Here is a 9440-nt window from a genome sequence, read left to right as displayed (position 1 = left end):
TCATTATCTATGAAAAAAATTTTTATAACATAAAAGAGGAACTTATACCTCCTAAAAGGCATCTTTCTTTGTGCTTCAATGACCATCCTAAATGGAAGGAAATCTGAGCCACCTCAGAGGACATCAGGAATTGGGATAGAGTGAAAGATTTCAGACAAGTAACCAGGCAGGAACGTTGATGTGGGCTCCAACACTTGAGACCCACAGGTGTGGGAAAAGGAGTGGCTGCCCCTTCTTGACTCAGCTGCAAGCTATGCCCCAGAAGACTGGGTTTCATAGAGGCAAGTAGCTAGGAAGGCCTTATGTACAGTGGGTTACAGAACACTCAGGAAGGGGCTTGTTACAGGTGTGGTCAGTGGGGTAAGGGGAAATGCTAGCAGGGAGGAAGTGTAGCTCTATGTGCAGGTGAAAATGAATGATCCTTGGACTTTTCCAAAGGGGTCTCAGCTACAAAGCTGTAGCCTCAGCTGTGAAAATCCCATTTTCCAGGTGGCCAGGGGAGAAGTGACTGGCTGGCACGAAATGCCTTTTGATGACACCCACAGTGGTTCCCAGTAGTTTGGAGGGGACAGACCATTTTCCAATTATAACTTTGAAAACCCCTCATGTTAAACTCAGTCCTGAGGGAGCTAGGCTGAGTAAGAAGGCTTGACCGGGACAGCCCATTTGCCAGAAACTATCCAGGTTCACGTGTAATGAAGCTATTTTAGCATACCAAATGCAGCATATGCCCGAGCAAACTTCATGAAATACCCCCACATGCTATAACCAGAAAGGGCAGAGGAACCAAAGCAGAAAATAACTCCATAACAATAAATCTCTTCTGAGGCAAATTCCAAGATTTTCACCTTCATTGTACAGATTGCTGTCCTGTTTCTTCTGTCTTAAGACTTCGATCTGAGACATATAATCCATTTTCCACTGAAGAACTTTGTCCTCTTGAAAAGTCATTTATCCTTTCTCTGTCTTGGTTTCCCTAATTTTCAAACAGGCAAAAATCATCCTAGAACCACAACCTGGCAACTTAACAGTGCTAATAGTTCTAGATGTTAACCAAGACTCTAATTTATAAATGACTAAGTTCATTCTTAGCTAATCTCAGAAGTCTCACAAGTGTTAAATACTAGATTTAGGATCCAAAGATGTGGGCTCGTAAACTACTTACCAGCAGTGGAAAATGTTTGCAAACCATTTCAGCTCCACAGCTCCATTTCTTCCTCTGTAAAATGGGAAATGATCTCTATGCTTCTTTCCTCACACTTCTCTTGTGAGGCTCAAGGAAGATCAAGCACCTTGAAAACAAAGCAACAAGGAGATGTAAATGGCTATATTTTTATGTCCAGAAAAAAGCCCATTCTCAACAAAGAGCAACTTTATTTCTGAAGGTCATCAAGCACCAATGCTTCCTGATTAACCCAGCAGGCAAGACCTCCTACACACTTGCCCGTTACAGTTTATCAACCTTTTCCCCACTTGCTTTAGAAATCATGCACTCTTCAACCTGAAAAGATGAAACTCAGTCCCTGTCCAAGCTCCCTGTCATAACTGCTCCCCCCAGTAACCATTCCATTCACAGTTTTGGGGGTCATATAGAAAGTGTGGGGGTCTTTTTCACTTTTTAAAAATTGCGGTAAAATATGCATCACATAAAATGTACTGTTGTGAAACCATTTCCAGGTATAGAGTTCAGGGTCATTAAGCACATTCACACTGTTGTGCAATCACCACCATTATTGACCCACAGAATTCTTCTCATCTTGCAAAACTGAAACTCTGTCCCCATTAAACACTAACTTCCGATTCTCCCCTGGCCACCCCCTTCCACTTTCTGTGTCTACGAGTTTGATATTCTAGGTACCTCATATAAGTGGGATCATACAGTATTTGCCCTTCTGACTGGCTTATTTCCCTTAGCATTAATCCCTCAAATTTCATCCATGTTGTAGCATATTGCAGAATTTCCTTCCTTTTTAAGGTGAGTTCATTGTAGTTCATTGTATGTATATGCCACAGTTTGCCTAACCATTCATCGGTCAATGAACTTTGGGTTGTTTCCATATGTCAGCTATCGTGACTAAAGCTGCTATGAACATGGGTACAAATATGTCTTTGAGACCCTGCTTTCAATTCTTTTGGGTATGTACCCATAAGTGGAATTGCCGGATCATATGGTGGCTATACCCTTTCATGTTTCTACCAATAGTGTATAAGGTTTCCAGTTTCTCTACATGCTTGTCAACACTTTCATATCCTATCTTTTTTTAGTTAGTAGTCATCATAATGGCTGTGAGGTGGTTTCTCATTGTAGTTTTGATTTGCATTTCCCTGATGATGAGTGATGTTGAACATCTTTTCATGTGTTTATTGGCCATATGCATGTCTTCATTGGAGAAATGTCTATTCAAGTCCTTTGCCTATTTTTGAATCAGGTTATTTTTTAATTACTTATTTTTAAGACCTCTACTTACTCTAGATATTAATCCCCTATCAGTTATATAATTTGCAAATATTTTCTTCCATTCTGTAGATTGTCTTTATACTCTGTGGTTGGGGTCTTTTGATGCATAAAATTTTTTAATTTTCATAAAGTCCAATTTGTCCATTTTTCTTTTATCCCTTTGCCTTTGGTGTCATAACCAGGAAATCATTGCCAGATCCAATCTCTTGTACTTTTTGTCCTATGTTTTCTCTTAAGAGTTTTATTGTTTTAGCTCTTACATTCAGGTCTTTCATGAACTTTGAGTTAATTTTTCATACAATGTTAGGTAAGGGTATAACTTCATTCTTTTGCATGTGAATCTCCAGTTTTCTCAGTACCATTTGTTGAAGACTGTCTTTTCTCCATTGAATGGTTGTGGCACTCTTGTCGAAAATCATTTGACCATATGTGTGAGGGTTTATTTCTGAGCTCTGTATCCCATTCCATTGCTCTATAAGTCTGTCTTTATGCCACTACCACTGTGGCTTTGTAGTAAGTGTTGAAATCAGGAAGCGTTTGTCCAGTCTTATTCTTTTTCAAGGTTTTTTTGCTTTGTTCTTTGTTCTTTGTTTTTTTTGGGGGGGGGTCTTCAGATTCCCTTGAGATTCCATATAAATTTTAGACTGTGTTTTTCTATTTTAAAAAAAATTGGGTTTTTGATAGGGATTGCAGTGAAACTACAGATTACTTTGGGTAGCATGGACATTTTAATAATACTAAGTCTTCCAACCCCTGAAAAATAGGATGTGTTCACATATTTTTTATGTCTTCTTTAATATCTTCTGCAATGTTTTCTAGTGTTCATTGTACAAGTCTTTCACCTCCTTGGTTAATTCCTAAGTATTTTATTTTATTTTTTTTATGCTACTGTAAATTAAATTGTTTTTGTAATTTTTTTCTCAGATTGTTCACTGTGTATAGAAAAGCAACCATTGGGGCACCTGGTGGCTCAGTGGGTTAAAGCCTCTGCTTTCAGCTCGGGTCATGGTCCCAGGGTCCTGGGATGGAGCCCCACATTGGACTCTCTGCTCAGCACGAAGCCTGCTTCCCTCTCTCTCTGCCTGCCTCTCTGCCTACGTGTGATCTCTGTCAAATAAATAAAATCTTTTTTAAAAAAAGAAAAGAAAAGCAACCATTTTGTGTGTGTTGAGTTTGTGTCCTGCTATTTTGCTGAATTTGTTTATTAGTTCAAATAGTTCATGTGAGTGTATGGAATTCCTAGGATTTTCTCATATAAGACCACACAGATAACTTCTTCCTTTACAATTTGAATACTTTTTCTTTTTCTTTCCTAAATGCTCTGGCTGAAGTTTCAGTACTATATTGAACAAAATGGTGAAAGTGGGTATCCTGGCCTTGTTCCTGACCTTAGAGGAAATGCTTTCAGTCTTTAACATTGAGTGTGATGTTTGCTGTGGGTTTTTCATATATGACTTTTAGTATGTTGAGGTCGTTTGTATTCCTAATTTGTTGAATGTTTTTATCATGAAAGGGTGTTGAATTTATCAAATGATTTTTCTGTGTCAATTGAGATGATCATGTGTTTTTTTTTCACTTTGTTCTTTGATGTGGTGCATTGCACTGATTGACTTGCACATGTTAAATCATTCTTGCACTTCTGGAATTAATTCCACTTGGTCAATGCTGTATAATCCTTTTAGTATGCTGCTGAATTCTCTTTGCTAGTACTTTGTTGAGGATTTTCACATCAATGTTCGTAAGACACATTCATCTATGGTTTTACTTTCTTGTAGCATCTTTGTCTGGCTTTGGTATCAGAGGAATGTTGGCCTGATATAATGAGTTAGGAAGTGTTTCCTCCTCTTCAATTTTTTGGAAAAGTTTGAGAAGGGTTGGTACTAGTTCTTCTTTAAATGTTTGGCAGAATTCACCAGTGAAACCTTTGGGTCCAGGGCTTTTTTAAATTAGATTTTTTTTAAGATTTTTTTAAATTTATTTATTTGACAGAGAGAGATCACAAGTAGGCAGAGAGGCCAGCAGAGACAGAGAGAGGAGGATGCAGGCTCCCCGCCAAGCAGAGAGACTGATGCGGGACTCGATCCCAGGACCCTGAGATCATGACCTGAGCGGAAGGCAGAGGTTTAATCCACTGAGCCACCCAGGTGCCCTAAATTAGATTTTTGACTACTGTTTCAATTTCCTTAATATATAGGTTTATTCAGATTTTCTTTCTTCATGATTTAGTCTTAGTAGTTTTTGTTTCTAGGAATTTGTCCATCTTATCTAGGTTATCCAATTTATTGGCATATATTTTTCATAGTATTCTCTCAAATTCCTTTTTATTTCTGTTGATTTGGTAGTAATGACCCACTTTCATTCTTATTTTAGTAATTTTAGTCTTTTTTTTTTCTTAGTCAAGGTAGCCAAAGGCTTGTCATTTTACTGATCTTTTCAAACACTCAACTTTTGGTTTCATTGATTTTCTCTATTGTTTTTCTATTTTCTATTTCACTCATCTCTCCTCTAATCTTTATTTCCTTCTTTGTGCTAACTTTGAGTTTAGTTCTTCTTTTATTAGTTCCTCCTCCATGCACAATTGTGCACAGCTCCCACAAAGCCCACTGTTCCTCCACCGCGTGTTGTTCCTTTTGCCTTTTCTGGGCATTTTACCAGCATGGTTTTCCCAGTCCTACCTCATCCTGACTAACCAAGCTAGCGATTATAGAAATTTAGAAAATAAACAACAGAAGAAATGAAAGAATGGCTACAAATGAACTTCCCAGCAGATTAATCTAAAATTTCTGCATCGTGTGCACACCACACAAACTTCACCAAAGAGGATTCAGTTAATACACTTTACATCCTTCTACTAGTTGGCTATAATCATTTGTGTAAGAATAATGTAATTCTTAAAATATTCATGAAACTGTATGCTTCAGTAATAAGATTAGTAGTCAAGTCCAATTCATTTGCTTTATTGTCACTATGATTACAAAGCAAAATCCCACTGGAGATGGAATCTCAAATTATTAGATTTAACTCTCTGCAGGAAACAAAAAAAGATTCTTTAAAATGTGTGTTATGCTGGGGTGCCTGGGTAGCTCAGTTGATTAAGCCTTTGGCTCAGGACATGATCCTGGGGTCCTGGGATCCAGCTCTGTGTTGGGCTCCCTGCTCAGCAGGCAACCTGCTTCTCCTTTCCCCTCTGCCCCTTCCCCTGCTTGTGCTCTCTCTTAAATGAATAAATAAAATCTCTTAAAAAAAGAAATTATTTCATAGATTCTCATACTCTTGCAAGAATTGAAAGAGAAAACAGATGCTTAGGAAACTGAAGAACTATCTCCTAGTGAAACAGGAACATGAGGTTATTGGATCACTAGGCTGGACCATCTGGTTTGATGGGGAATCATGAGGACTGACACTTCATGGCCCAAGACAAGTTTAGTGCTAAATTCAAAAGCAGAAACTCCCTTTCTGCATTGTAACCTGTGCTAGGAATACTCTCCAGGGATGGGAACTATAGATTTCTAAACCTTTATCAGGAAAGCAAGTTCTAGTCCCTCTCCTACCCCACACTCAACTTCAGTCATGCATCGAGAAATTAATGAGCCAGACCAGCCGAGCTGGAATCTGCAGAGCAGAGAGGTGGGGGATATGGAGGCCGAAGGCAGAAAAAGATCAGCACTATGATCTCACAGAGGTTTGAAAAACCTTAAGATGAGAGTTTATTCAAGACATTCATCCCATATATTACGAATTGCTAAGATATTGGCTGTCTTAAGAAATCCTCAAGAGGGCGCCTGGGTGGCTCAGTGGGTTGAGCCTCTGCCTTTGGCTCAGGTCATGGTCTCTGGGTCCTGGGATCGAGGCCTGCATCAGGCTCTCTGCTCAGTTTGCCTCTCTGCCTACTTGTGATTTCTCTCTCTGTCAAATAAATAAATCTTTTAAAAAAAAAAAGAAAGAAGGAAATCCTCAAGAAATATTAAAATACCATCAATAATGTTATGTATTGAATACAGACATTGTAACTTCCCAAGTAGCCTCATAGTGTTTGGAAAGCAGTGAAGAGGGCTCCAAGGTGATTGGTAGTAACATTTCTGCAGGCAGTGGGCTCCTAAACATGCCCTCGGGGAAATACTGGTCTGGGGGAGAATTTAAGCAAGTGACACTGGCTGTAAACTTTTGACTTAATCAACGTAGGGCAGTTTTCAAAAATGGAAGTGCCCTAAAATCAAGGAATTAAACTCTGTTGTTGAAAAATTCAGCAGAGGGGTGTCTGGGTGGCTCAGTCAGTTAGGCATCTGCCTTCGGCTCCAATAATGATCCCAGGGTCCTGGAATCAAGCCCCACAACAGGCTCTCTGCTCAGCAGGGAGCCTGCTTCTCCCTCTCCCTCTGCCTGCCACTCCCCCTGTTTGTGCTTGCTCTCTATCTCTCTGTCAAATACATAAATAAAATCTTTTTTTAAAAATAGAAAGAAATTCAGCAGACTCACACTGAAGAGTCCTGCTCCTAATTGCCCAAAGGACACTTAACTTGCCTCCACCACGTATGTGTCTGATTACATCTCTTAAGAAATGTGCACAGAACACTTACAATTGTGCCAGAAGCTATTTAAATTATTATGCTTTTTTATTCACTACTATTCACTATTATTGCCTTCATATGAAGTAAATATGTTTCAAGTGTTTATTTGTGAATCAACACCTTGTAATTCAGAACAGATTATAAATTCCTCCAGGGGACAGACTGGCACAGAGACAGTGAATTCTTTGGGTGGAGAAAGTTTTCATCTCCCTCCAGCCTGTGGTCTCATATGAACAGAAGTTTAATAGTAGTTGAATTAATTTACAAAAATCCTATAAAACATGTATATTTCACAAAGTACATAAAATACTATGCATTGCCAAATGGTATAAGTAGGTAATGAATGATACCATCTATACTAGTAATTTTAAACTAAAAGAAAAAGTCAAATTACAGGGTTTTTTTTTTTTAATCCATCTTAAACTTGGGTGTTTAAAGAAAAACACTATTAAATTCTGCTCTCACATGATCACATACAAGATAACTGTGTTACTCTGGGCTGCCACCTTTAGGAAGGGCTTAAATATTCAACAAATATTTATTGAACTTTCTTTAACATGTACAAAGCACAAAGATTTATGCAGATTTGTCAGACTCCGAAAAGTAATTCCAGACCCGACTACCAGAGGGCACCCTAAGCAAGCACATCTGAGTGTCTGGCAGAAGGGAAAAGAGGGCCAGGTGCTGCCTCTCCAACATCCCTTTGTGAAACGTTCCTAGCTCAAAGAGCAACAATACAGTTAAGTCTCTCTCCACTGTATACCCTTTTGCTAGAAATATTACTAGAATGTGGAAATGGGACCTGTCAAATGAGAATTCAGCTTTAATCAGTTTGCCATACATGCGTATGTACATATACATGGACACTTTACCCTGAAACTATTCTGAACACAACCTTTCTTGAAACTAAGTAAGAAGTGGGGCGCCTGGGTGGCTCAGTGGGTTAAAGCCGCTGCCTTCGGCTCAGGTCATGATCTCAGGGTCCTGGGATCGAGCCCCGCATCGAGCCCCGCATCGAGCCCCGCATCGAGCCCCGCATCGAGCCCCGCATCGAGCCCCGCATCGAGCCCCGCATCGGGCTCTCTGCTCGGCAGGGAGCCTGCTTCCCTTCCTCTCTCTCTGCCTGCCTCTCTGCCTACTTGTGATCTCTGTCTGTCAAATAAATAAATAAAATCTTAAAAAAAAAAAGAAACTAAGTAAGAAGTAAACAATCTTTAAAATAAAAAGCATATCATATGATTAAGATCTTAGTTGTCTACCTAGAAAATATACAATGTGACAAGTGTAGTAAAGAAATCACTGTTTTCTTAATTCTGCTTGTCTTTACACACTATCGTTTTTATTATTTTTATTGTAGTAAAAATACATAATATTTAAGATTTTAACCATTTTAATTGTACAGTTCTATGGTATTAAGTACATTCACAATGCTCTACAACCACCATCACCATCTGTCTGCACAACTTTTTCATTTCCCAAACTGAGACTCTGTTCCCACTAAACACAAAATCCCCATTCTCTCTTCCCCCAGCCCCTGACAACCACCATTTTTTTGTCTCTATGATTTTGACTACTCTAGGTACCTGACATAAGTGGAATAATACAGTACATGTCTTTTTTGTGATTGGCTTAGTTCACTTATGAACTTCCAGTTACAAAATAAACCAGTCACATGGTTGAAAAGTACTGCATAATGTATTATAGCCAATAATACTGTAATACTTTGTATGGTGACAGATGATAACTACATGTATTGCTATGACCATTTCATAATGTATTTAATTGTCAAATCACAATGTTATATACATGAAACTAATATTAATATTTTATAGCAACTACAGTTCAATTAAAAATAAAAATAAAGGGATGCCTGGGTGTCTCAGTCCTTAGGCTTCTGACTCAACTTCGGCTCAGGTCATGGTCTCTGGTGGTGGGATCCAGCCCTGCGTAGGGTTCCCTACTCACCTGGGAGTCTGCTTGAGATTCTCTCCCTCTCCCTTTGACTCACACACTTTCTCCCCTTCTCTCTAAAAATGAGCAAATAAATATTTAATAATGAATAAATAAATAGAGAAAAATATTTGAAGGCCTTATAGAACAGTATTTCTCAATTTAAAAAAAAGAAAAACTAAGTCTACATGACCACCACCTACTACATACATACACCTTCAAGTTCTACAAGGAAGTAGGTATTTTAGATTTGCCTTTAGAAGCTTACTTTTCTTTCATCCCTGGGATAACTTCAGTTCAGATCAGAACTGAATAAGTAAATTCCCTAGGACAAGCACACTGATCTAAATTCTAATGAGGGTAACCAATGGAAGCTGTTCCGTAGAAATTTGAAAACAATCAAAGATTCTAATCTTGCCACATTCTTGCAATAAATCCACCACTCATAAAGGTAATTCTACGAT

The sequence above is a fragment of the Lutra lutra genome, chromosome 3, assembly GCF_902655055.1.
Source record: "Lutra lutra chromosome 3, mLutLut1.2, whole genome shotgun sequence".
In the NCBI taxonomy this organism is placed as follows: domain Eukaryota; kingdom Metazoa; phylum Chordata; class Mammalia; order Carnivora; family Mustelidae; genus Lutra; species Lutra lutra.
The sequence above is the reverse complement of the archived record's forward strand: the minus strand, read 5'-3'. Positions refer to the sequence as shown.